We start from the raw sequence: 26,902 nt of genomic DNA on the forward strand, positions 1-26,902 counted from the left end.
TCATCCTTAAATCAGTCTTAAAAGACCAACTCTCTATTAATCAGACCACATCCTATTTGTTCAGACTCTCCAACATGGAGAAACAACCTCACAACATCTCCCATGTTCTAATGAAATATCTGAAATTGGTGACTTCATTTGTAACCATATTTGGGCATTATAATCTTCAGATTTTTAGAGAAAAATATGACAGACTTTTTTTCTCAAAAAACATATTTGTATGATTTGTGGCATATTTTGTATAACTTTGTTGATTGGTCTGGTTATTTAGCATTTACACGTCTGTTAGACAGTGTGAGTTTATGATTACTTGTGTTATAATTGCAGTACAGCACTTCACTGTGGAAATGTGTATGCAATAGGCTGCAAGGGGATGTACTCTAGTCCATTTCTCATAGTTCTGAGACACCATTTGTTGCATGTATCTTTGGTTATTTAATTTATTGCTTCAGAAATTCCTTGGGGAAACTCAAGCAACCAATTAATCTTATAACAAGCAACAAATAAACTGGTCAATTTAGCACCTCAGCTGTTCACCGACTGAGCTCTGGTTTTGAAGCCTAGTGAAGTGATCTGATTAAAAAATGACTTTTTTGTTGCATATTTTATTTCATAAATAACGTTGATTACATACAACATAGATCAAGCCAGTATGTTGCTGGGCCCAATTTTATTCTTACATATCAAAATACATCTTTACTTTCTTAGGAGGTCAAAGAGGCTCGGCTTGTCACCAAACACTCTAACAAATGTCTACAGATGTACTGTTGAAAGTATCCTGACTGGTTGTATCATGCTCTGGTACGGCAATTCAAGTGTGCAAGAACATAAGAAGCTGCAGAGAGTAGTGGACTCTGCCCAGTACATCACGGGCTCCTCCTTCCTCATCATTAGTAGTATCTACAGAAGGTGCTGCCTCAAGAAGGCAACATCCATCATCAAAGATCCCCACCATCCGGGCCATGCCATCTTCTCGCAGCTACCATCGGGCAGGAGGTACAGAAGCCTGAAGTCCCACACCACCAGGTTCAAGAGCAGCTACTTCCCTTCAACCATTTGGTTCTTGAACCAACCGGCAAAACCCTAATCACTACACGATCACTACACGTTAACAACACTATGACCACTTAGCACTAAAATGGACTTTGTTTTTTGTTGTGATTGTGTTTTCTTGTAAAAATTGTATATAATTTATGTTTAATTTATGTTTTTCACGTGAATACTGCTTATATGATGCTATGTGCCTGTGATGCTGCTGCAAGTAAGTTTTTCATTGCACCTGTGCACACATGGACTTGTGCATTTTTGCTTTGACCTTGTACTCCCTCTAATTCATTCTGTGCAAAACCCTGAAGATGTTGTAGGTGGTGGTGACGGAGGCTGGAGGCGAGGAATGTTACCTGCTCACCCTATGAGGCAGCTTTTCCCCACAGGACCTCTGCAGAGATGCCAATCCAAATGAGAAAATCTCACAACAACTACTCTTAGATCTTGGACTGGTAATGTTTGAACTCTATTAGCTCCTTCAGCTTGAAGACCATAAAGCCCCTCTTATCAAATTGATGGTCTTTCAGCTGATGATTGCATCACAGTGGATCACAGTGGCTTGCATTAATTACTACTTTTGAGGAAAGTCCAAGGCCCCATACGGATGTCGAACTCAGCTAACAGATCGGAAAAGGTGCGGCAGCTTCACCTAGGTCAAATGTGCTTCCAGAAATCAAGTTTAGCATGTGGACGTGATGCTTCCCTCTCTTCCATAACATTTCTGGGAAGGATACCTGGTACTAACATTCTGTCTGTTGTTAGAACATGGAAAACAGAACACTACAGCACAGTACAGGCCCTCTGGCCCACGATGTTGTGCCGACATTTTATCCTGCTCTAATATCTATCTAACCCTTCCCTCCCACATAGCCCTCCATTTCTCTATCATTCATGTGTCTATCTAAGAGTCTCTTAAAGGTCCCTAATGTATCTGCCCCCACAACCTCTGCCGGCAGTGCGTCCCACGCACCCACCACTCTCTGTGTAAAAAACTTACCTCTGACATCCCCCTAATACCTTCCTCCAATCACCTTAAAATTATGCCCCATCATGCTAGCCATTTTCGACCAGGGAGAAAGTCTCTGACTGTCCACTCGATCTACGCCTCTTATCATCTTGTACACCTCTATCAAGTCACCTCTCATCCTCCTTCTCTCCAAAGAGAAAAACCCTAGCTCGCTCAGCCTATCCTCATAAGACATGCTCTCCAATCCAGGCAGCATCCTGGTAAATATCCTCTTCACCCTTTCCAAAGCTTCCACATCCTCCCTCTAATGAGGTGACCAGAAATGAACACAATACTCCAAGTGTTGTCTAACCAGAGATCTTTAGAGCTGCAACATTACCTTATGGCTCTTGAACTCAATACTCCGACTAATGAAGCCCAACAAACCATATGCCTTCTTAACAACACTATCAACCTGTGCAGCAACCTTGAGGAATCTATGGACGTGGACACCAAGATCCCTCTGTTCCTCCACACTGCCAAGAGTCCTGCCATTATCCTTATATTCCGCCTTCAAATTCGATCTTCCAAAGTGTATCACTTCACACTTTTCTGGGTTGAACTCCATCTGCCACTTCTCAGCCCAGCTCTGCATTCTATCAATATCCTGTCGTAATCTACAGCAACCTTCTACACTACCCACAACACCATCAACCAACAAGAGGAGAAGAGAAGAGGTACTCAACCTTACTCTGTGTTAGGCAAAATGTTCAATTTCAGCAATGTGGTGTTGATTCCTGGGTTCACTGTCATAGAATAAAGATGACCTCAGAAATGTAGCTTCTTTCTCCCTGCTTTGATAAAGTCACATGATACATACTTGACATAAGCATGCAAAATCTGCAGATAACAGCAACTGCAGGCATTTAAGTGGAGTTGTTTGGCTCAAGATCAGTTAAGTTTTAAGATGAAATTGTAGGACAATACAAAATCGGCATAAAATCATATTAAGGAATACTCAGTTAATACTCAGCAGAAAAGATTTATGAGGATGTTGCCAGGACCAGAGGCCTATGTTACAGGGAGGTGTTGGCCAGGCGAGGTCTTTATTCCTTTGAGCATAGGAGAATGAGGGGTGACCTTATAGTGGTTTTTAAAATCATGAGATGCATAGATAAAGTGGACGGTTACAGTCTTTTCCCCAGGGTAGGGGAGTCCAAAACTAGGGGGCATGGGTTTATGGTGAGGGGAAAGATTTAAAAGAGACCAGAGGGGCAACTTTTTCATGCAGAGGGTGGTGAGTATATGGAACAAGCTGCCAGAGGAAGTGGTTGAGGCAGGTATAATGATACCATTTAAGAAGCACTTGGATAGGTACATGGAGGGGCAGGGCTTGGAGGGATATGGGCCGAACACAGGAAATTGGGACTAGCTGGGTGGGCACCGTGGTCGGCATGGACTGGTTGGGCCGAAGGGCCTGTATCTGTGCTATATTGCTCTATGACTCTATGACTATGACTAAGTGTCTTGAAACTGGATCCCAATTTTAATTAGAGGTTGTTTTTAGCAGATAAATTTTGGTGTCTGATCTAAACATACCCTCTCTACCAAAAATGAAGCACAGGATATTTTAACACTGAGGCTGTACTTAAATTCTGGTAGTTAACACTTTTTTCACATTTAGAGATGGGACGTCAGTACAGAGCAACAACAATTGTGCAAGCAAGAACAAAAAAATCTGTGGGATTAAACATTAATATGTACTACCTTTATAGCTTTGTGAGTTTGTTTGGTGATAGTACACTCACAAGCAAATTTTCACCCCAGCTTAAAGCACTTTGTGACATTATAAGCTTGTGAAAAGTGCCTTATAAATTCAAGCCTTTCTTCACTCATGGAAAGATGAAAAGCTCCAAATTATCTGAATCTGATGTAAACAGCAAACTCTAACTGAAGCTTAACCTTCCTGGGTTGAAACCCAATTTCTGTCACATTCCGTCAGTTTATAGATCCTTCTTAACTAATAATCATTAATCTATAACTTGTGACATGCAACTACCTCTGTAAAGTACACAACATATGTGTATATGGCATATATATTACCTGAATATCTTTGAGTGGATAATTATGCTGGTTATTGATATGGACAGAATGGCTTCGTCTCATTTCTTTCACTTGTCCATACCACTTATTTCCTTCACTCAAGGTTGGAAACCCACTTCATTACATCTCACACCGTAAAACACAATATCATGCATGGGCTCTTTCATAGTCTGGATATGATAAACATGCAGGTGCTTATCTTGTCTTGGGAGGCCAGCTTTAGCTTTCCTGCAGGGAAGGCAATGGAATGAAATTGTGTTGTTCAATATCCGCGGTTTCTATTAACCCCTTTTCGCCCATGTCTCCCAACTGTGAACAGTAGTAGCTTCCATATTATCTGCTTTTCAACTTCTTCAACATCACATGCACCTAGAAGATATTGCAGAAGATGCAAGTTATACAAACTAAAACTTTAATGTAAGCCCTTGAAATCTCAGAGGAATTGGCTGTACAAGATAAATGTAGTTGGCTGTGGAGCAGCACAACTCTATCCCTGGCATTTTAAAACCCACGTCACACTGAGGTATCTGATTGTGACCAGAGGAAGAGAAATGAGTTTTACCAGAGAGTATGATTAAGTACATGCTGTAAAACTTTTTAATACAAGAACACAAGAAAATAGGAGCAGGGATACTTATTTCTTCAAATTCTGACATTTTTGTTTGTTTACATCAGTTCTTGTGAGATCATACAGTTAGGATATTGCAGTTATCTTGCCTGCTCAGTAAATCAGGGGCAGGTACGGTAGTGTAGCGGTTAGTGTAATGCTATTACAGCGTCAGCAACCCGGGTTCAATTCCGGCCGCTGTCTGTAAGGAGTTTGTACGTTCTCCCCGTGTCTGCATGGATTTCCTTCGGGTGCTCCGGTTTCCTCCCACATTCCAAAGACGTACGGGTTAGGAAGTTGTGGGCATGCTACGTTGGCGCCGGAAGTGTGGTGACACTTGCGGGCTGCCCCCAGAACACTCTACGCAAAAGATGCATTTCATTGTGTGTTTCGATGTACATGTGACTAATAAAGATGTCTTGTCTCATCTCATCAAATCTATGAACTAAAGATTTGAAGATTACAAAGCAATGCACTAAATCTAACTGACAGTATTAAGGAAATTTTGATATCATCTTATGAAAAATGCAGGAGCATCTGTACAATCGAGAATAGGGTAGAGGAATGAATTTTCTCTCACAGGTTTTCACATTCAAAAGCTTTGAAGTAGGGATAGGTGAAGATCATACATCACAGGAGATGGAATCCTGCACCCGGCTCTGTTGAATGACTTTGAGAAAACTGCACTAGTTACTAGTTTCCTTGGACGTTCTGTTCTATTTATGCACAGCAGTCAGAAGAGCAGGCCCTGCTTTTCTGTGTATGAATGGGATCTGTTCTGGGCCTGTGGCACTGATTTTCAGTTTGTAAATTGTGAGATTAAAATCAAGGAAGCATTAAACAATTGAAACAAATGGAACTGTACTTTACAGGAACTCTCACCTCCAATATCTGACTTGAGCTTTGCAACTAGTTAAGTCCTGCTAAGGAGTAATTGCTCTGAATGCAGGGCAAAGTGGCAGCTGTCTGTACACAGCAAGGTTCCACAAAACTCAAAGGAACCCTGACTTAGTGAAATAAATAGAAAGTGCCGTGTTTGTGGGACTAATAATCAAAGATAACTACACTAACCCAGAGAAATCTAAGCAAGAAAGTTGTGAGCTATTTGAACTGAAAATTCCAGAATCATTGAAAATGAATTATAGTAAAAAATGAGGAGGGAACGCTGCAGGCCACATAAAGATTGAAAGGCCAGGAGAGAGGCTGCATAATCTGTAATAAGGGTTCCTTTCTGAATCTCTCAAGATCTTTTGATCTTCTATGAGGCATAAGTTAGTTGTCACTACTCACCGAGATAAATGGGGTTGCGCAACACTCAAGGAGTTTAGAACCATTCAGGACAGACCCATTTGCTTGATTAGCACCCTCGCCTCGAACTCAGTAATTACCCAATCCATCAACAGCACAATGTTGCAGCAGCACCTACGTTCTACAAAATGTTTCCATGCAACTTAACAAGATTACTTCAGTAGAATTTCCCTGTAAATGCTTCACAGAGAAGTCAAGCAGAAATATTTCTGAAATACCATCACACCCAATTTACCTCCAAGTTACACATACTTTTGAATTTGACGTATATCGCACCTTATTCTCAGTCACTGGGGAAATAATATAAGAGCATGAAAGTACAAGAAATTGGAACAGCAGCAGACCGCACGACCCATTAAACCCACTCTGCCATTCAAAAAGATCACGGATGGCTCTCCAATGAAAGTGTACGTTTCCAAATAGATATATATCCATCATCTGTTATTTGTGTATCTGGAAGCACACAGGTTAAAGTCTCATCTGAAAGAGAGCATGCCTGACAGTGCTGTCTCCTTGCAGCACTGCATGGAGCTGTCAGCTTGATTTAGGGAGGAGAGAGCAAAAGCAAATGAAATTATTTCTGGAAGTTCAATGCCCAGTAACGGTTCTGCAGGTTTTCATGCCTCAGGGTGATTCTGTACCATCGTCGTGGCTATCCCTCGAGGTCGAGGATGATGGTCTTCGTTCCGTTGATCTACTTATGGGCTCTCAAGTGGCTTATGAGTCCAGTTCTTGACTAGGAGCTTCCAGCCATCACATTGTCTGCTCCCGTCACCCTCCCCGATTGCAGAAAGACTTGAGAAGTAGCCCACAGAGCAAAGACGCCTGTGCGTGTATTTGTTTAACATGTACTTGATGTTTCACTACAAAAAGCACACGGTACTTCACAAATCAACCAACTGATTCCAATGACATGGAAACCACGACGATTGGAGCTGACGGATTTGTTGCAGCCTTCATCTGCCTTCACAGCCGTTGAGTTCGAAGTAACTTTGTCCACCTGTTCCATCGTTAAGGTCTTGGTTGGATTGTTCTTTGTCAGGGACCTCACCATCAACCTTACCGCCATGGGTGACCCTACCAGAAGCATAGCTCAAGACGGCATCGCTCTTGGGATTTCAGGACCACACAAGCTTCTCCACCACGACAAGGTGACAATCCACGGAGAAGGATTCTGTACCAGCCAACAGAGTGCAATACAAATCCTATTTGTGCGGTAACCTCAAAATCTGGTGAAAATGTTTGAAGTGCTTTACAACTGTGTTGGGCCAGAGTGAAAATCCAGATCACTTCTGAGGGCCTGTCATGTGAATGTAGAAGTCCCAAAATTCTTGAGATGTCCTTGGCACTGACATAAAGCCAATACACAGATGTTTGACTCCTCATGGCGCCTGGTGGTGGAACACCAACTTCCTTCCAGCAGCTACATTAACAAATCTAAGAGATGACCCAGCTCCAAGTTAAACTTGGCTCACTTCAGTAGAGGGTGCGGGCTACAAAGGATGAAGCTAAGTTTCAGGGATTTAACAAATAAATTGAATTAACAAAAGTGCATTAAATTGCTAACTTAGATTATTTAATTGGTTGAATTAGAAATACTTTTAAAATCTTTCTGAGTTTTTAATTTTTTAAACATTTTTAATAACATAATTCATTTTAATAACACTTGAACATTTTTCAGTATTTGTGTATGTCAGAAACAATCCCAAATATTCCAGTTCTTCCAGGGCTTCAACAGCCAGGAAAATTGGGGTGTAGCTTGAGTCGGTATAAGATATTTCTGGAGATAGGAGTCCATCGTTATTGCTGGGGAGCTTGTGTTAAACCTCTCCAGTCAAGAGCAAGCCATGAAAAATTACCCAAGTAAGTCCAGGTGCAGAAATCTTGTCACTCACTGAGGCAGGAAAGTTATGATGCCATTTCTAAGCTTACATCTCTACTTAGAAAAGCAGAGACACGGTAGTGTAGTGGTTAGCATAATGCTATTACAGCGCCAGCGACCGGGTTCAATTCCAGTCATTGTCTGTAAGGAGTTTGTACGTTCTCCCCGTGTCTGCGTGGGTTTCCTCCGGGTGCTCCGGTTCCCTCCCACATTCCAAAGACGTACAGGTTAGGAAGTTGTGGGCATGCTATGTTGGCAGCGGAAGCGTAGCAACACTTGTGGGCTGCCCCCAGAACACTCTCCGCAAAGGACGTATTTCACTGTGTGTTTTGATGTACATTCAAGATTCAAGATTTGCTTTATTGTCATTTCTCTGAGTATTTACATACACAAAAACATGAAATACATGTGACTAATAAAGATATCTTATCTAAAGAGAATATAAATGTGGCACATACACAACTGCCTGTGTACCATCAGCTTTGGGGAAGCTGTAAGAAACAATAGCCCATGACATAAGTAATGCCATTTTGAAAAGTATGAACTAATAACTGAGAGCCTTATTGAATTGTAAAGAAGAATATTTGTTTAAGTACACTGATTATTTTAATTGGGTAACAGAGAAGGTGAGTGAGGGCTGTTCAAGGAGAAAAGGAACAGTAAAAACATTGATACACAATAGGTGTTGCGGTGACTGGCTGCATTTTGACCGGAGAAGGATGTAAGGTGGGGTTCCATAGGGTTGAATATTCGGGCCTCTTCTGTCTTTGAAGTGGTTTAATGACTTGGAGTTGCAGGAAAAGGGCAGAGTGTTGAAAACTGCACCCAAAACAAAACTTGGTAGTGTGGTAAACAGTGAGTAGAAATGTTACAAACTTCAAGTGGAGAAAAGCAAGCTGAAGGAAGTGGAGAATGAGATCCAATGCAGGGATGGAGAACGATGGGGGCAAATACCAGTTTCCAGCACAATGTTAGGGTTGCATGAATGGAGCAATCTGGGGTGTTTGTCCTTGAATCTTTAACTATGGCAGAAAGAGATAAAAATGCATTTAATAAGGCATTTGAACTTAATATAAACAAAAATGTTATGATAAACCTCAATAAACCATTAGTTCAGCTGGAGTATTGTGTTTAGTTCTGCACACCATTCTGTTTGGATGTGAAGGCACCGATGAATGCACAGAAGAGTTTTATGTGAAAGCTTTCTTGGATAAAGGATTATGTGGGTTTCCCAGAGAAGCAGAGATCCTCTTAGATCAAAGATCTTACTGAGGTATTTAAGGTAATGAGAGGTATAAATAGAGTAAATAAAAGAAAATTATTTCCAATGGTCGCATGCTTAATCAGAAAAATATTCAAGATGAGGGAGAAAATTATTGTGTGTGGTTGGGATTTGGAATATGCTACTTGATTAGTTGATAGCAACAGATCCTGAGCTTGGAAATTGCACTCCAGAGACCTGAGTGAAGACGCAAACTGAAAAATTAAATAAAGGACCTGTCTGCTTTCAAAGGTGGAGATAAAAGACCCCATGGCACTAATCTAAAGGGAGTTAACCACAGAGTCCTGGGAAATATTAATTCTTTATTAACACCTAAAACAGATAATCTAATCATTATGTTGCTGCTTGTGGGAGCTAGCTGTGAGCAATTAGCTTCCACATTTCCTTAGCACAATAATTACACTTTAAAGATACATTCCATGCTGACATCAAGAAAGGAACTTAATAAATTCAGGTCATTTAAAAAATATTTTTTAAAAGAGAATTGTATAAAAAAACTTGAAGGAAGAAACAAAAGGCTGGTAAAGAGCAGTGTGTGGGACTAAGAGAACTTTTTTTTGAAAAAAATGGCCAGTCACAGCATTCTTCTATGATTGTATTGTGGCGACTCACCGTCTAGTCGGGCGAACCGGCTCGGCAGTCGGGTCGCGCGGTGTTGGAGCAGCGAGGCCCAAGATGGCGGCGGGCCTCGTCTTTCCGAGCGACGGGGAGAACCCGCGCGCGGGGAAGTCCTGATGACGTAGGACTTACGTCATTGCCGGTTGTTTTGGGCGGGAACATTCTCCCTTAAAGGGCCCGCACAAGGCGGGAAAATAAACCAGTTCTGTTTGGCAATCCTCCGAGTAGAGTCTTGTTTTATTCCGCAGTAGCAACCGCTACATTGGTGACCCCGACTATTTTCTTGTCAAATGTTTATAAATTACGTCAGTGCAAGATTCTGGCTTGGCTATAAATGTGATCAGGAGATGTGTGTTTTGAAGTCCTGAAGTTTGACTGATCAGATTTGTGTGATTTATTGGGGTTGGTGTGAGTATATATTGCCATAACCTTCAGCGCAGCCCAGGGACAATGAGAGAATCACCGTTATGTGTCTTGTTTTTTAATCTCTTTTTTCTCCGGCTTGCTATATCAAATTTCTCCTGTCTTCATGACCCTGAGTTTGCCTTTAACTGCCCAGTATTGACATAATATCTAACCAAGTGAATGATAGAACAGCACGTTTTAATTGGGATACAGTAAAACTCCATTAATCCACAACTTTAGTGGTACCAGTCTGGCAGATTTTCCGGACAATTAAATATTATTCCAATTAATACTCCAAGACGCATTTAATTCACTTTGTTTTGATGGTACACAATAATGCAATAACTTTTCCAGCAAACCTGATATGTTTCAAGGATTCACTGGAAAAAGAAACTGAGTTTCAAGGTGGTGTGGGAAATAGGGCCCCAGTGAGTTTAAGGAGAGCACAGGAACTGGGGCCCAATTGTGTTAAAGGGAGTGTGGGAAATGGTGTCCGAGTGTGTCGCGGGGAATGCAGATATCAGCTCCTGTGGTTCTAAGGCAGAACAATTGGATTATAGGTAATGGGAGTTTTACTTCATTTAGGTTACAAGTTACATTGTGTGTCCTTCTTCATCTCTCCAAAGTGACCTCTCTCTTCCGTCTAAGTTGTCAGACTACTTGCCTGACATCCAGTATCAGATGCGCAGAAAATTTCTCCAGCTAAATATTGTCTAAATCAAAGCTAGTTACTTAGGAGTTCATCCCCATATACAAAGGCCAAAGGCTTCGACAGTGGAATACAATGCTCTGATGTGACTAAATGGCATGGGGCTCTTTTCTCTGGAGGGGTGGAGGCTGAGGGGTGATCTGTTGGAAGTGTATAAAATGATGAGGGGCATAGATAGGGTGGACAACAAATATCTTTTTTCCCATTATTGAGCGATCCAATATCAGAGGGCATGCATTTAAGGTGAGAGGGGGTAGATTCAGAACAGACGTGAGGGGTAAGTTTTTTACTCAAAAGTGGTGGATGCCTGGAATGTGTTGCCTGATAGGGCGGTGGAGGCAAACTCATTGGGGGCTTTTAAAAGGGGCTTGGATGGGCACATGAATGAGAGGAAAATGGAGGGATATGGACATTCTGTAGGTAGGAGGGAATAGCTATGTCGGCACAATGTTGTGTCGAAGTGCTATACTGTTCTACGTTCTATGTTCTAGACCATTGTCTTTGATTTTTGTTATAAACTTCATTCCCTTGGTGCTAACTCCATCCCTCTCCCTGGAATCTAAAGCAACAGGGTAGATGCTGGAGGTACAATTCATCAGAACTGACTTTCTTGATCACAGGAACTACCAGGAAATGCCATTGGTCGCTCTTGCAGGGGGTGGGTCTGTAGTGGGCATGGAAGCTGGTTATATTGTCTGGGTGCCACAGTGGAAGCTAATCACCCACCAGGCAAAGTCAGGCTGCTGCTGCCATGGATCTGGATGCCGTTGTGGGAACGGGCTTCGCACAAGGAAGGGATTCGTGAGACGTGATTTCCCACGCAAAACACCATGCTGATTATCCCGAGTCATCCCTCCCCTTCCAAATGCAAATAGATCCTGTCTCTCAGAATCCCTTCCAGTACCTTCCGCACCACTGATGTTAGGCTCACCGGCCTGTAGTTCCCTGGCTTGTCCTTGCAGCCCTTCTTCACTAAAGGCACAACATTGGCCACATTCCAGTCGTCCTTTACCTCATCCATGGCTAGTGAAGACACAAAAATCTCTGCCAGGGCTCCAGTAATTTCTTCCCTGGCTTCCCACAAAGTCCTAGCATACACTCGGTCAGGCCCCACGGATTCATCCACCTTTTATGTGCTTCAAGATCGCCAAGACCTCCTCTTTCGTAGTGTTGATATTTTGAAATGTCAGAGTATTTAGGTGTTTATGGTAGTTGCATACAAATCAGCTTGTCTCTTTAAAGTTACTTCTGCCTGAAGATATCCTTTACGAAGAGAAAATAAAAAGTAAGAATGACAGACTATGAGACGTACATCACTTCAATATTATTAGCATCTGTAGTCTACTGTGGTTTCTTCTGAACTGGTTTCTAGAGTAGAGCTTCACTGTCACTCCTTCCCTCATTTAAATACAGAGATTCAAGTATACACAACGTTTATTTGTGGCAGTCTGTCTTCAGCTGAATTGCAGGCATGATACAATGCTACAAAAGATAATCATGTGACACAGAATCCTAAAGACAGAGGCAACCCACCAGTCTTAAAGTAGCACTTCCTTTAGCAGCTAATAGATTTACAGCACACTGTCTTATGTATGTGTATCAGACTAAATGATAGTTCACTATCTATACTAATAGGGAATCCCTGTCTAAGTGTTTGCCCGTAACTAAAATAAGACTAAACTAATGGCTTATAATTTCCTATCTTTTGCTTTTTTCCTTTCTTGAAACATAATGTACAGTTTGGCCATCGACCTGCGTTTTAGCACTTTCCATGTGTCCAAATATTTTTTCAAAAAATGATAAGTCCTTTTATCATCTCTCAAATTCTCAGTATTCTGAAAGCCATACTGTATTACTTCTGTTAAAAATTACATTTAGTTGTATTATCTCTGTTTGAATTATGAGTATTAATTTCAAAACTGACAATTCCACAATGTCCTCTGACATGTTTACAATCTCACAGTCAGCAGCTTCCTCTGTCAAAACTGAGACAAAATATTAGTTGTATTATTACTAGTCTACCATTGTCATCTGTTTCCAAGCAATGAGTCTGGGACAGAGTCAAATTTCTCTCTGGACTTTGATGGGCTGGTACAGACTACCTTTAGCACCTTTGGTGGTGGACGCAAATACAATAGGGGCATTCAAGAAGCTCCTAGAAAGGCACATGAATGTGAGGGAAATGGTTGGGTATGGACATTGTGTAGGCAGAACGGATTAGTTTAGTTGGGCATCTTATTACTAATGTAATTGGTTCGACACAACATTGTGGGCTGAAGGGCCTGTTCCTGTGCTGTACTGTTCTCTGTTCTATATTCTGTCTTATGCCTACTTCAATAGATTAAATTTCAGGACCCAGCCAACCATTCAGGAGCTCAAGAAGTCCAGTTTACAGCCAATCTGTCCGAGGTGAACGGCATTTCAAGTAGTTGCCATTGGTGCTAAGGAAATCTGGATGGAAAGAATCAGCTACACAGACGGTATTGCTTGAAGTTTTACATGCTGGTAATGATTTTGTTTTGGTCTGGAAGGGGCATCAGAGTGACCTATGTTAGGACTTGTGACCGATGGAGGGACAATGAGAAAATCAGATGTGTTGTTTTGCCTACTAATGTTAAAACTGACTGAGCTACAAAATAGTTCCAGCAATCCCTATTTTTGTTGCACACTTCCAACATACTGTCAACATAGAAGTGTAATTGTTCAGGCAGGCACGGTAGTGTAACGGTTAGCGTAATGCTATTACAGCACCAGCACAATTCCCGCCATTGTCTGTAAGGAGTTTGTATGTTCTCCCCGTGTCTGCGTGGGTTTCCTCCGGGTGCTCCGGTTTCCTCCCACATTCCAAAGACGTACGGGTTAGGAAGCTGTGGGCGTGCTATGTTGGTGCCTGAGCGTGGTGACATTTGCGGGCTGCCCCCAGAACACTCTATGCAAAAGATGTATTTCACTGTGTGTTTCAATGTACATGTGACTAATAAAGAAATCTTATCTTATCTCACAGAAACTGATTCACATAATTTTTACATGCTATGCAGTTGAACTGAGGTCTTACATTGACAGACATATCAGGATTTTCCAGCGCAGCTAACACATGATCCTAACATTCAAAGTACTTTAAACACTTTTGTTGGGGATTCTGTTACAGAAGTCAGCCATGGATTCAGCTCTGTTGCATTGACGGACCAGCCTATGAAATATTTTTCAAGCAAAAAGTAGATTGTCAAACTGCAAATTCTCTAATCCTCTCTTTGCATGGATATCATTGCTTCTTCAGTCTCTAATTCAGCTCAGCGGAGGCAGAGTGCCTCTTTCCATGCTTGTTCCGGCAACCCACAGCAGTGTACGCCAAACTGCTTGATACTTCCATGAATGCTCCCAGTTAAAAAACACCACTGTAGCAGCTTCAGTCAAGAATGGGAGTCATGTAGGTTTCTTCACAGTTTGCAGTCCACTCACGGTTCCTGAAATTACACACAGTACATGTGCAGAAAAGAAACATCAAGTCAAGTTGAGTCAAATCAAGTCAAATTTATTGTCAGATGCACAAGTCCATGTGTGCACAAGTGCAATGAAAAACTTACTTGCAGCAGCATCACAGGCACATAGCATCAGATAAGCAGCATTCACAAGAAAAACAAACATAAATTATACACAATTTTAACAAGAAAGAACACAACGAGGACAAAAAAGAACAAGTCCAAGCCAGAGAAACAATTAACAGGCAGCTCAGGACTGCCCAAAACTCCTTGTCTACCACCACAGGGAAAGGAACAGCACTGAGCGATGGCCCTCTCACACTCTCGTGCATTTGGTTTCGTCAGACTGATACGCGGTTGAAGGGAAGTGATCAAAGTGGTCACAGTGTTGCTACACTCTAGTGATTAGGGTTTTGTCGGTTGGTTCAGAAACCGAATGGATGAAGAAAGTAGCTGTTCCTCAACCTGGTGGTGTGGGACTTCAGGCTTCTTAACCTCCTGCCTGCTGGGAGCGGCAAATTGTGTTGACAATGAACAAGGCACTTGATGCCTGCCCACAAGAATCATATTCCAGTCACTCTGGCTCAACTGACAGTGCCATTTTAACGCATACTTTTATAAGAGGCTAGATTTTGAAGCTTGAATTTGGAAAAAAAAAGGAATCTGTGTTCATTCACTTCTAATCAACCAATAATAAGTTTACATCACATTCCTCACTGGAAAGAATACACTGTTGCATTTTAAATATTTCCATAAAAGACTTAACATTTTATGATCATTGCCTTAAAGCTCAAAGCCCAAGCTCTGCAGTAATTAACTTATAACTAAGACAATTAATTCCAGAGTAATTTAATATAAATTACTGCTTGTGTCATTGTAAATTTAATTATAAACAAGCTATAAACACAAACCTGGGAGGTATTTATATTATTAAAGTTAATGTACCCATTAAAATAGCAAATTAAGTCATTTTATGGAATTGTCTTAAGTATTTACAGTCTAATGGTGCAAACAATAATTTCTAGCAACATTTGAATTATCATTCTTTGTTTTCTAGAAGGGCAATAAAATTGTCCCTAAGCCTTGGTTTAGTTTGTTGTTTTTTTGATGAACACTTGTAATATTTATGATAATTTAAATTGTCTGGTATTTGGTATTGGTATTGGTTTATTATTGTCACTTGTACCGAGGTACAGCGAAAAACTTGTCTTGCATACCGATCATACAGGTCAATTCATTACACAGTGCAGTTACATTGAGTTAGTACAGAGTGCATTGATGTAGTACAGGTAAAAACAATAACAGTACAGAGTAAAGTGTCACAGCTACAGAGAACGTGCAGTGCAATAAGGTGCAAGGTCACAACAAGGTAGATCGTGAGGTCAGAGTCCACTTATTGTATAAGGGAACTGTTTGATAGTCTTATCACAGAGGGGTAGAAGCTGTCCTTAAGTCTGGTGGTACGTGCCCTCAGGCTCCTGTATCTTCTACCCAATGGTATAGGAGAGAAGAGAGAATGTCCCAGGTGGGTGGGGTCTTTGATTATGTTGGCTGCTTCACCAAGACAACTCAAAGATATTCAAAAAAGATAATTCAAAATGAAGCAAGTTTAAAATCATTCAAAGCAAGTAATTTGGGATTCAGATTAGGCTGCATCAAATTTGCTTGATGTCGGATTCCAGGGTCACTGATGTGTCAACTAAAGGAGCAACAGCTCCTCTGTCCTTTTGCTCGCCCCTCTACCCTGACCATCATTGTCAGCAGAAGTGCTACCTGTTGCTTCCATGACTACTGCACATGTAACAATGGTGAGCAAAACTTTCCAATCCCATGTGGACTTATTTCTGGATGCCATATGCAAAGTGAAAGGGGTCCAGAGAAACAGAGAGACCTTGGGGTGCAAGTCCATGACTCATTGAAAGTGGCTACACAGGTAGCCAGGGTGGTTAAGAAGTCTTGTGGAATGCTTGCATTCGTTAATTGAGGTGTTGAGTATAGGAGTCAAGAAGTTATGATGCATCTCTATGGAACTCTGGTTAAGCTGCATTTAGAGTATTGCATGCAGTTCTGGTCACCTCACGATAGGAAGGATGTCAAGGCTTTAGAGAGGGTGCAGAGGAGGTTTACCAGGATGCTGCCTGCATTAGAGGGCATGTGCCATCAGGAGATGCTGGACAAACTTGGGCTCTTTTCTCTGGAACAGCGGAGGCTGAGGGGTGACCTGTTGGAAGTGGATAAAATTATGAGGGGCATAGATAGGGTGGACAAGCAATATCTTTTCCCCCATTATTGAGCGATCCAATACCAGAGGGCATGCATTTAAAGTGAGGGGGGTAGGTTTAGAACAGATGTGAGGGGTACGTTTTTTACTGAGAGAGCGGTGGATGCCTGGAATGCATTGCCTGATAGGGTGGTGGAGGCAAACTCATTGGGGCATTTTAAGAGGGGCTTGAATGGGCACATGAATGAGAGGAAAATGAAAGGATATGGGCATTCTGTAGGTAGGAGGGAATAGATAGGTTGGCACAACATTGTGGGCCGAAGGGCCTGTTCTTTGCTGTACTGTTCTATGTTCTATGTAAGTGATGATAAAGGCCTCACCATTCTCCTGAAGGTATAAAGGGCCACATACTCTTGTAACTCTTAACTCCACAACTGGCCCTGGAAACATACACCGTTGGGATTATGTAATGGACTGATGATCTAAAGGCCTGGATGAACAATTGAGAGATGTGATCAAACCTTACAAAAGCAGCTGGGAAATTTAAACACAATTGATTAACCAAGTCTGGAAGGAGACAGAGGGTGGTAGTGGAGGGTTGTTTTTCAGAGTGGAGGTTTGTGACCAGTGGTCTGCCGCCGGGATCATAGAGCATCAAACACTACAGCACAGTACAGGCCCTTCGGCCCACAATATTGTGCCGACATTTTATCCTGCTCTAAGATCTATCTAACCCTTCCTTCCCACATAGCCCTCCATTTCTCTATCATTCATGTGTCTATCTAAAAGTCTCTTAAATGTCCCTAATGTATCTGCACCCCCCCCCACCTCTGCCAGCAGTGCATTCCATGCACCCGTCATTCGCTGTGTAAAAGAACTTACCCCTGACATCCCCCTTATACCTTCCTCCAATCACCTTAAAATTATGCCCCCTCATGTTAGCCATTTTCGCCCTGGGAAAAAGTCTCTGACTGTCCACGCGATCTATGGCTTTTATCATCTTGTACACCTCTATCAAGTCCCCTCTCATCCTCCTCTCCAAAAAGGAAAGCCCTAGCTCACTCAATCTATTGTCATAAGACATGCTCTCCAATCCAGGCAGTGTCAGTGCTGGGTCCCCTGTTATTTGTCATATGTACTAACATTTTCGACAAAAATATAGGTGGCATAATTAGTTTGCAAGTGACACCATAAGTGGCAGTGTGGTAGACCTTGAAGAAAGAGGTCTAAGGTTCGATCAGGACAGTGGACAAAGGAATGGCAGATGGAGTTTAACTCAAACAAGTGTGAAGTGATACATTTTGGGAAGCTAAACCAGAGCAGGACTTTCACAGTAAATAACAGGGCCTTGGAGAGTGTTGTAGAACAGTGAGACCTTGGCGTACGAGTACATAGTTCCCTGAAAGTGGTGAGGCAGGGAGACAAGGTGGTGAAGAATGCATGTGGAATACATGCCTTCATCAGATGAAGCACTGAGTAAAAGAATTGGGACTTAAATCAGAGATTAAGTCATAAAAATTAGACAAGAGTGACAAAATGTAGAGATAGTGAGGCAGTGAAAAAAAACAGAGCAGAATAAAAATATTTAAAATTTTGACATTTTTATTATTATTTTCTGCTAAGTTTGGAGAAGAAAGCTATAGAATAGCATTGCAATGGTAAAACTATTCCACACAATTGAGAACTTTTAGGTGTTGAATTTGATAGCCATGAAAACGAGTGTGAACATTGCGACAGGCCTGTTGCTTCCAAATGCAGGAAGCGTTTTCATGATTAGTGGAGGCCAACTTTGCCATACCATTCATTATCTGCGTGCTTCAGCAGGGAGTCTACTCCTCTGAACGTCTTACACTACCCGTAGCAAGGCTGCACGTCAAAGCCAACTGTGCACCTTCTACAGAGGAGAGCCGTTGTAGCTACAGGAGCCATAATGGGACTTTGGCTGTCATTCTGACCTAGGAGATAGGGAAGAATGGCAAAATACGGGAGGCTTCATGATTTTTGGACGGCGCTGGAGACTTGGTGGAACACGTAGACGGTAAGTCTGTCATCTGCAGGAGGACCTCCATACAGACACTATAGTGGTCATGGGGGCAGGTAGCCACAGCAGTCAATTCTTGATGTCAAGCCCCAAGGAATTGCATTCAGCACAGGAAAGGGATCAATGACTTGTCAGTGTCAGGGAACATATTTTGTTGGCGCCGAAGTGTGGTGACACTTGCCGGCTGCCCCCAGAACACTCTACGCAAAAGATGCATTTCACTGTGTGTTTCAATGTACACGTGACTAATGAAGAAATCTTATCTTATCTTAAATGACACATTCTACCAACTACATAAGTAGCTTCTTCAACTTACCACCACCACTGGGCCCCATCGCTCAACCATAATCACCATCAATCACACTAATAAAAGAAGTTGCACAATTATTTATTTAAATGAACAACATTAAAACACTTAAACACTGAAATAAATAATATAAAAATAAAATACTAACACTTACCGTAATCTTTCTCAAATATTCCTTCTCTGCCTGGCACAGGTTGTTCGACAAGATTCCTCAGGGTCAGTAGAATATCCACAACATTTGACTGCCAGTGGAGCAGTCCAGCATTGGAACATGGTAGGAAAATCGCAGGTAAACAGCTTGCCAGGAATTCCAGAGTGTCTATGTTTGAGCATTGTGCTGCAGCAAAAGAATCACTGCAAAAGTCTGTGCTTAGGTCAAAGGAAGAAGTAGTTATTGATTGATCTGTCACCGCAAGAGGGAGAAGGGCAATCACCTTGTAAGTGTGATGCACACACCTTCTCTTATTGTACGAAACAGCGCATTTTATATACAAGCGGAGATAGGATACAGCATGTTGGCCAATTTAGTTATCACTTCTGAACAACGGAAGAGATGACGGTACATGATCAGTTGCTTCTGACATCACCTACCCTGTATGATCATCACATGCCTTGTAGACCACTACCTCTGGGCCTTACGCTTAAAGGATTCTTTTGTTCAATTCAGATACTGGTTACCAGGGTGAGAGCACCATCACCTCCAATTACCACATCCCTCTATGTCATTTATCTTGTGCTGTTATTGCCATTTACCTGTATTTACTTCAGACAACAGGAAACATTGTTGCCCCACTGTTGTCTATGTGCCACTTGTCAGGTCTTCGTTCTCATTCAGGACCTGGGTACCAAAGGGACAGCCTTAGGGCTACTCTGGCATTCGTCCTACTGCCATATATCGTAGAACTACCCCCTTCATCTCTAAATACATTACCACAAAGATTGCTCTGGTCTTGTGGTTTCTTGTGATGATGGGGTTAACAAAACCTGCCAGTTTTGCTACATGAACCAGGTTGCACTTATTTGGTGAGGTAGAAATATACTTCTGTCTTAATATATGCTTTAAATTATAATATGCAACTTAACCCTACTTACTATTTCCCAGTGACCACGATGTCCCACGTCACTTCTACATGCACAGAAATCTTGAACTTACTGGCACTGATGTGGAACTGCTGGCATTTCTCTGTAAAAGTCAGCCCATTAACTTTCAGACACAAAGAAGCCAGCCCAGATCTTGCTGACAGCTCTAAGATTAAATAGAAAATAACTGTATTCTTCTGTGTGAACAAGTATGATGGCGAAAAAAAACGAATCAAGAAACCTCCCCTGCCTTTTCAGAAATGTCAGCACCACGATGTTCTTTACACACTTCCTGAAAGTGGCTGGAATCTGATGACTCATTGGAAAGAAAAAGGGCAAAGAGCAGAAAGTTAACTTATTCTCTGAAACACAGCCAGCAAACTGTTATAGCAAGCCAGGACCTGGAGAACTCAAGGCACAGAATAGATAGAAAAAGACTTACCAGAATTTGACGCATTTGGCATGAGAATATAATGAACTACAAGAGGCTGAGGACTGAGATCAAGAGAAAGTTTCACATGAATTGTCTCAGGAAAGTTTCCTTTCTTAAAGCTATTTATAGATTAAATTTACAGGCATTTTCTAAAGCAGTGTAGAGCTTGGTATAGAGGAATGAAACAGAGTGAGGGCATTTGTTTAGTGTCATATAAAACATCAAAAGCCTCAAGTCCCACACCACCAGGTTCAGGAACAGCTACCTCCCTTCAACCATTCGGTTCTTGAACCAACCTGCACAATCCTAATCACTAGAGTTTAGCAACACTATGACCACTTTGCAATAAAATGGACTTCGATTTTTGTTCAAATGTTGTTCTTTCTTGTAAAAATTCTCCATAATTTATGTTTAATGTATGTTTTTCTTGCAAATGCTGCTTATCTGATGCTCTGTGCCTGTGATGCTGCTGCAAGTAAGTTTTATCATTGCACCTGTGCACACATGGACTAGTGCAGATGACAATAAACTCCACTTGACATTTTATAGCAATTTCAATGATGGAGTTTATAATCACCCTTTTTCAATTTTCAAACCCGCCCTTGTCAAGTTCATCAGTGGTATCAGTGTTACCAACCCTTGCATGTTTTGCCGAATTCCATCCCTCAACAGAATATGTTTTCAAAATGTATGTGTTAATGTAGAATAACTCAAGCAATATTGCAGAAAAAGGGCAGAAACCTTGTTGAATGAACCTCAGCAGATTCTGAAAAAATATCGTTCGCCAATGGGCAACAGAAAGGGTGAACAAAAATATCCTATTTCTCTTACCAAAAAGATCAAGAACTTAATGAGACAAAATCAAACTATTTTCAATGCTGTAAAATGTAAATTAAAATAAAAAAAACATAAAATGCTGGAAATATTCCAAAGGTTAGGCAGCATCTGTGGAGCAAAAGTCAGAGTTAACAATCAATGACCTGCTCCAAAGATAGGTCACAGACTGAAATGTTAACTCTATAATTCTCTGCAATAACTAGGTGATACTAATTTAAGGTAATTGCTAGAAGGATTGACAGGGTGTCCAAAGTATATATTTTTGTACGTAAGGTTTGTTGAGATCCGCTCCTCACTGCCTGAAAGGACAGAGAAGCAGAAACCAGTGTCACGTCTGAAGGTGTAGCTGGGTGAACAGCAGAAGTGCCCTGATCAACGGGGTCAAGTACTGAGTGTTGGGAACAGAGAACATTACAGCACAGTACAGGCCCTTCGGCCCACAATGTTGTGCCGATATTTTATCCTGCTCTAAGATCCATCTAACCCTTCCCTCCCACATAGCCCTCCATTTCTCTATCATTCACATACTTATCTAAGAGTCTCTTAAATGTCCCTAATGTATCTGCCCCCACAACCTCTGCTGGCAGTGTGTTCCACGCACCCACCACTCTCTGTGTAAAATACTTGCCTCTGACATCCCCCTTATACCTTCCTCCAATCACCTTAAAATTATGTCCCCTTGTGTTAGCCATTGTTGCCCTGGGAAAAAGTCTCTGACTGTCCACTCGATCTATGCCTCTTATCATCTTGTACATCTCAATCAAGTCACCTCTCATCCTCCTTCGCTCCAAAGAGAAAAGCCCTCGCTCGCTCAAACTATCCTCATAAGACATGCTCTCAAATCCAGGCAGCATCCTGGTAAATCTCCTCTGTACACTGTACAAAGCTTCTACATTCTTCCTATAATGAGGCAACCAGAACTGAACACAATATTCCAAGTGTGGTCTAACCAAAGTTTTTTAGAGCCACAACATTACCTCACAGCTCTTGAACTCAGTGCCCCAACTAATGAAGGCCAACACACCATACGCCTTCTTATCAACCTGCACAGCAACCTTGAGGGATCTATGGACGTGGACCCTAAGATTCCTCTGCTCCTGGAGGAATATGAAGCATATGGAGGAATTTAAGATAGAGGGATATGTGGGAGGAAGGGGTTAGATAGTCTTAGGTGTGGTTTGAAGTGTGGCACAACATGGTGGGCCAAAGGTCCTGTATTGTGCTGTATTGTTCTATGGTTCTATGGTTCCTCCACACTGCTAAAGGTCCTGCCATTAACCTTGTATTCTGCCTTCAAATTCAATCTCCCGGAGTGTATCACTTTACACTTTTCTGGGTTGAACTCCATCTGCCACTTCTCAGCCCAGCTCCGCATCCTATCAATATCCTGTTGTAATCTACAGCAACCTTCTACACTATCCACAACACCACCAACCTTTGTATCATCAGCAAACTTACTAACCCACCTTTCCAGATCCTCATCCAAGTCATTAATAAAAATCACAAAGATCAGGGATCCCAGAACAGATCCCTGTGGAACACTACTTGTTACTGACCTTCAGGCAGAATACACTGCCCAGAGGTCTGCCTGGAGAATGTCACATCCTCAAAGAATTCAGTCAGGCTCATGAGGCACAACCTGCCCCTCACAAAGCCATGCTGACTGTCCCTAATCAGCCTATGCTTCTCTAAATGCCCATAAATCCTGTCTCTAAGAATCTTCTCCAGTAATTTTCCCACCACTGAAGTAAGACTCACTGGTCTGTAATTCCTAGGGTTATTGCTACTCCCTTTTTGGACAAAGGAACAACATTTGCCACCCTGCAATCATTTGGCACTACTCCTGTGACCAGTGAGGACAAAAAGATCATCGCCAAAGGCGCAGCAATCTCTTCCCTCGCTTCCCGTAATAACCTTGGATATATCCCATCCGGCTCCGGTGATTTATCTATCCTAATATTTTTCAGACATTCCAGCACATACTCTTTCTTCATGTTGACATGCTCTAGCGTATCAGCCTGTTGTACGCCATCCTCACAAACGTCAAGGTCTCGCTCTCTGGTGAATACTGAAGCAAAGTATTCATTAAGGACCTCCCCTACCTCTTCCGACTCCAGGCACATTTCCTCCTTTATCTCTGATCGGTCCTACCCTCACTCATCCTATTATTTTTCACATACGTGTAGAACGCCTTGGGGTTTTCCTTCATCCTACTCACCAAGGCCTTCTCATGCCCCCTTCTAGCTCTCCTAAGTACATTCTTAAGCTCCTCCATGGCTACAGGGTCTGTTTGATCCCTTCTTTCTAAACCTTAGGCAAGCTTCTTTCTTCCTCTTGACAAAATATTCTACGTCTCTTGTCAACCTTCGCTCTACCATTCTTACCCTGCTTCAATGGGACAAACCTATCCAGAGCCCCATGCAAGTTCTCCCTAAACAACCTCCACATTTCCACTGTGCACTTCCCCAAGAACATCTGTTCCCAAGTTACGCTCCCAAGTTCCTGCCTAATATCATCATAATTCCCCCTCCCCAAATTAAATACTTTCCCATATCGTCTGCTCCTATCCCTCTCCAAGGCTATGGTAAAGGTCAAGGAGTTATGGTCACTATCTCCAAAATGCTCTCCCACCGAGAGATCTGAAAGCTGATCAGGCTCATTGCCTAGTACCAGATCCAGTATGGCCTCTCCTCTAGTCTACCTGTCCACATAATGTGTCAGGAATCCTTCCAGGACACACCTAACAAACTCTATCCCCTTTACACAAAGGAGGTGCCAATCAATATTAGGGAAGTTGAAATCACCCATGACAATAACCCTGTTACCTCACCACTGACTCAGTGGACGATCCCTCCAGGACATCCTCCCTTTCTACAACTGTGACACTGTTCCTGATCTGCAAAGCCACTCCCCTACCCCTGGTACCTCCATCCCTGTCCCTTTTGAAACATCTAAACCCCGGAATATCTAGCAGCCATTCCTGCCCTTGTAACAGCCAAGTCTCTGTAATGGCCACCAGATGACAGTTTCATGTACTGACCCCTGCTCTAAGTTCATTTAGCCTTGTTCCTGATACTTCTCGCATTAAAGTAGATGAACTTCAGCCCATCCAGCTGACTGCAATTTTGCCCTTTCAACTGCCTATCCTTCCACACAGTCATTCTACACTCTGCATCTACTTTCACACTAAATGCACCAACCTCTGACCTATCACTCGGGCTCCCATACCCCTGCTAAACTAGTTTAAACCCACCCCAACAGCTCTAGCAAACCTGCCCGCAAAAATATTGGTCCCCCTCCAGTTCAGGTGTAACCTGTCCCTTTTGTACAGGTCGTACCTTCCCCAGAAGAGATCGCAATGATCCACAAATCTGAAACCCTGTCCCCTGCACCAACTCCTCAGCCACACATTCATCTGCCAAATCAACCTATTCTTACCCTCACTGGTGCGTGGCACAGGCAGCAATCCAGAGATTACTACCCTTGAGGTCCTGCTATTCAGCTTCCTACCTAACTCTCTATATTCCCTCTTCAGGCCCTCATCTCTTTTCCTCCCTATGTCATTGGTACCAATATGTACCTCAACCTTTGGCTGTTCATCCTCCCCCTGTGGACCCGATCCGAGACGTCCCAGACCCTGGCACCAGGGAGGCAACATACCATCCAGGAGTCTCTTTCATGTCCACAGAATCTCCTGTCTGCCCCCCTTACTATGGAATCCCCTGTCACTACCAGCCTCCTCTTCTCCCCCCTTCCCTTCTGCACCACACGACCAGGCTCAGTGCCAGAGACCCGGTCACTGTGGCTTTCCTCTGGTAGGCCGTCTTCCCCAACAGTATCCAAAGCGGTATACCTGTTATTGAGGGGAATGGCCACAGGGGTACCCTGCACTACCTGCCTATTCTTCTTCCTTCTCCCAGCTACCTGCCTCCTGCAGTTTAGGATTAACTGCCTCCCTGTAGCAGGTCGTTCTCCCGTAGAAGCCGAAGGTCATCCAGCTGCAGCTCCAGTTCCCTAACACGGCCTGTAAAGAGGTCTCCCAGAACTCCCATACCTCACTAGATGAGCACACCACTGGCTCTGGAGCCATCCTAACTACTCTAGCCTGGCATTTGAAAGAAAGAAAGAGAGAAACTTACCAGATACTTAACTCAGCATCCGCCTCCTCTCGCCGAAGCCTCTTGAGCCAAATCCTCAGCCCCCCACTGGTCCACTGTCACAATGGCCGCTCCAAGATAGCCGCTTGACCCTACCTTCTTTTTATTTGCTGCTGTTAATTAGCCAATCAACTGTTCAGAATTTGCAAATGTGCCTCTTTTAGACTCCTGCAAGGTGAGACTCCCAAGCACAAGCACAGAGATTCACCTCTTTTCAAATCTCCCGCTCCAAATCTCACTCCAGCTCAGTCGAAATAGCCTGCATAGATTGTCTTTGGGAGACATGAGCATGAGAGTCTGAGTGGCTTGAGCATTTCAGGTTGATACTTGAAATCAGTGCAGTGTAGATTGATTACGGAGTTAGTGCAAAGAATCTTTAGAATCCTCTACATAACAGGAGCGTGGATGTTCAGTTATCAAGTACATTGAAGGGTGGGTTTGTTAGATTTTTGGAGAGTGGGGGAATCAGAGGAAATGTGATTGGATCAGCCATAAATCTTATTGAATGCAGAGAGGCCCAAGGGGTCGAAACAGTCTCATCCAATTCTACTTCCTATGCCCTTTGTACTTGTGATGGTCACCTCCAGAAAACGTTAGCTACGAGAAACAGTTGGTTGGCTGGTGTTGTTTTCTTTTCAACTGAGGAAGTAGCTGTTGAGGGAGACTTAACTGATGCATTTCAGTTTAAGCGAGGCCTTGGTAGTGTAAATAGGAAGAACCTATTGCCCTTCGTAGAGACATCAAAAGCTAAGGGGCGGAGATTTAAAGGAAATAGTGGACAATTAGAGGAATCATGAGGAAAAATCAGAATCAGAATCAGAATCAGGTCCATTATCGCTGATTCATATGTTGTGAAATTTGTTGTTTTGCGGCAGCAGTACAGTGTAAAACATAAAATTACTATAAATTACAAAATAATAAATAGTGCAAAAGATTAATAACGAGGTAGTGTTCATGGGTTCATGGACCGTTCAGAAACCTGATGGCGGAGGGGAAGAAGCTGTTCCTGAATCTTTGAGTGTGGGACTTCAGGCTCCTGTACTTCCTCCCTGATGGTAGAAACGAGAAGAGGGCATGTCCTGGATGGTGAGGGTCCTTAATGATTGATGCTGCCTTCTTGAGGCACTGTCTCTTGAAGATGTCCTCAATGGTGGTACGGACTCAGTGAATGTCCCTTTAAAGTAGAGTTAGTAGTGTGTGTGTGTGTGTGTGTGTGTGTGTGTGTGTGTGTGTGTGTGTGTGTGTGTGTGTGTGTGTGTGTGTGTGTGTCGTGCTTACGTCAACAGAAGATAAAGGACGTAATGACATTGTTGAAGAAGTCAGTCGAAGTCAGTCAGAGGAGAGATAGAGAAAGGAGAGAGGGACACCAGCCTGCTAGTTTCCCTATCGATGGATGAGAAACAATAACTGCGTCTGTTACTACAATCCAAGTATGGAAAT

At 42.5% G+C, this 26,902-nt stretch overlaps 1 long non-coding RNA gene across 1 annotated transcript; it reads right to left on the reverse strand.

Moving 5' to 3' along the window:
• Positions 1 to 12,387: 12,387 nt before the first annotated feature.
• Positions 12,388 to 20,258, reverse strand: LOC127572543 (uncharacterized). Its single transcript, XR_007956640.1, has 3 exons — positions 20,048 to 20,258; positions 19,110 to 19,319; positions 12,388 to 14,371 (listed from the first exon to the last, which is right to left on the reverse strand). It is a non-coding gene; the product is annotated as an uncharacterized LOC127572543 (long non-coding RNA).
• Between the last annotated feature and the right edge of the window lie 6,644 nt (positions 20,259 to 26,902).

The sequence above is a fragment of the Pristis pectinata genome, chromosome 7, assembly GCF_009764475.1.
Source record: "Pristis pectinata isolate sPriPec2 chromosome 7, sPriPec2.1.pri, whole genome shotgun sequence".
Taxonomy (NCBI): domain Eukaryota; kingdom Metazoa; phylum Chordata; class Chondrichthyes; order Rhinopristiformes; family Pristidae; genus Pristis; species Pristis pectinata.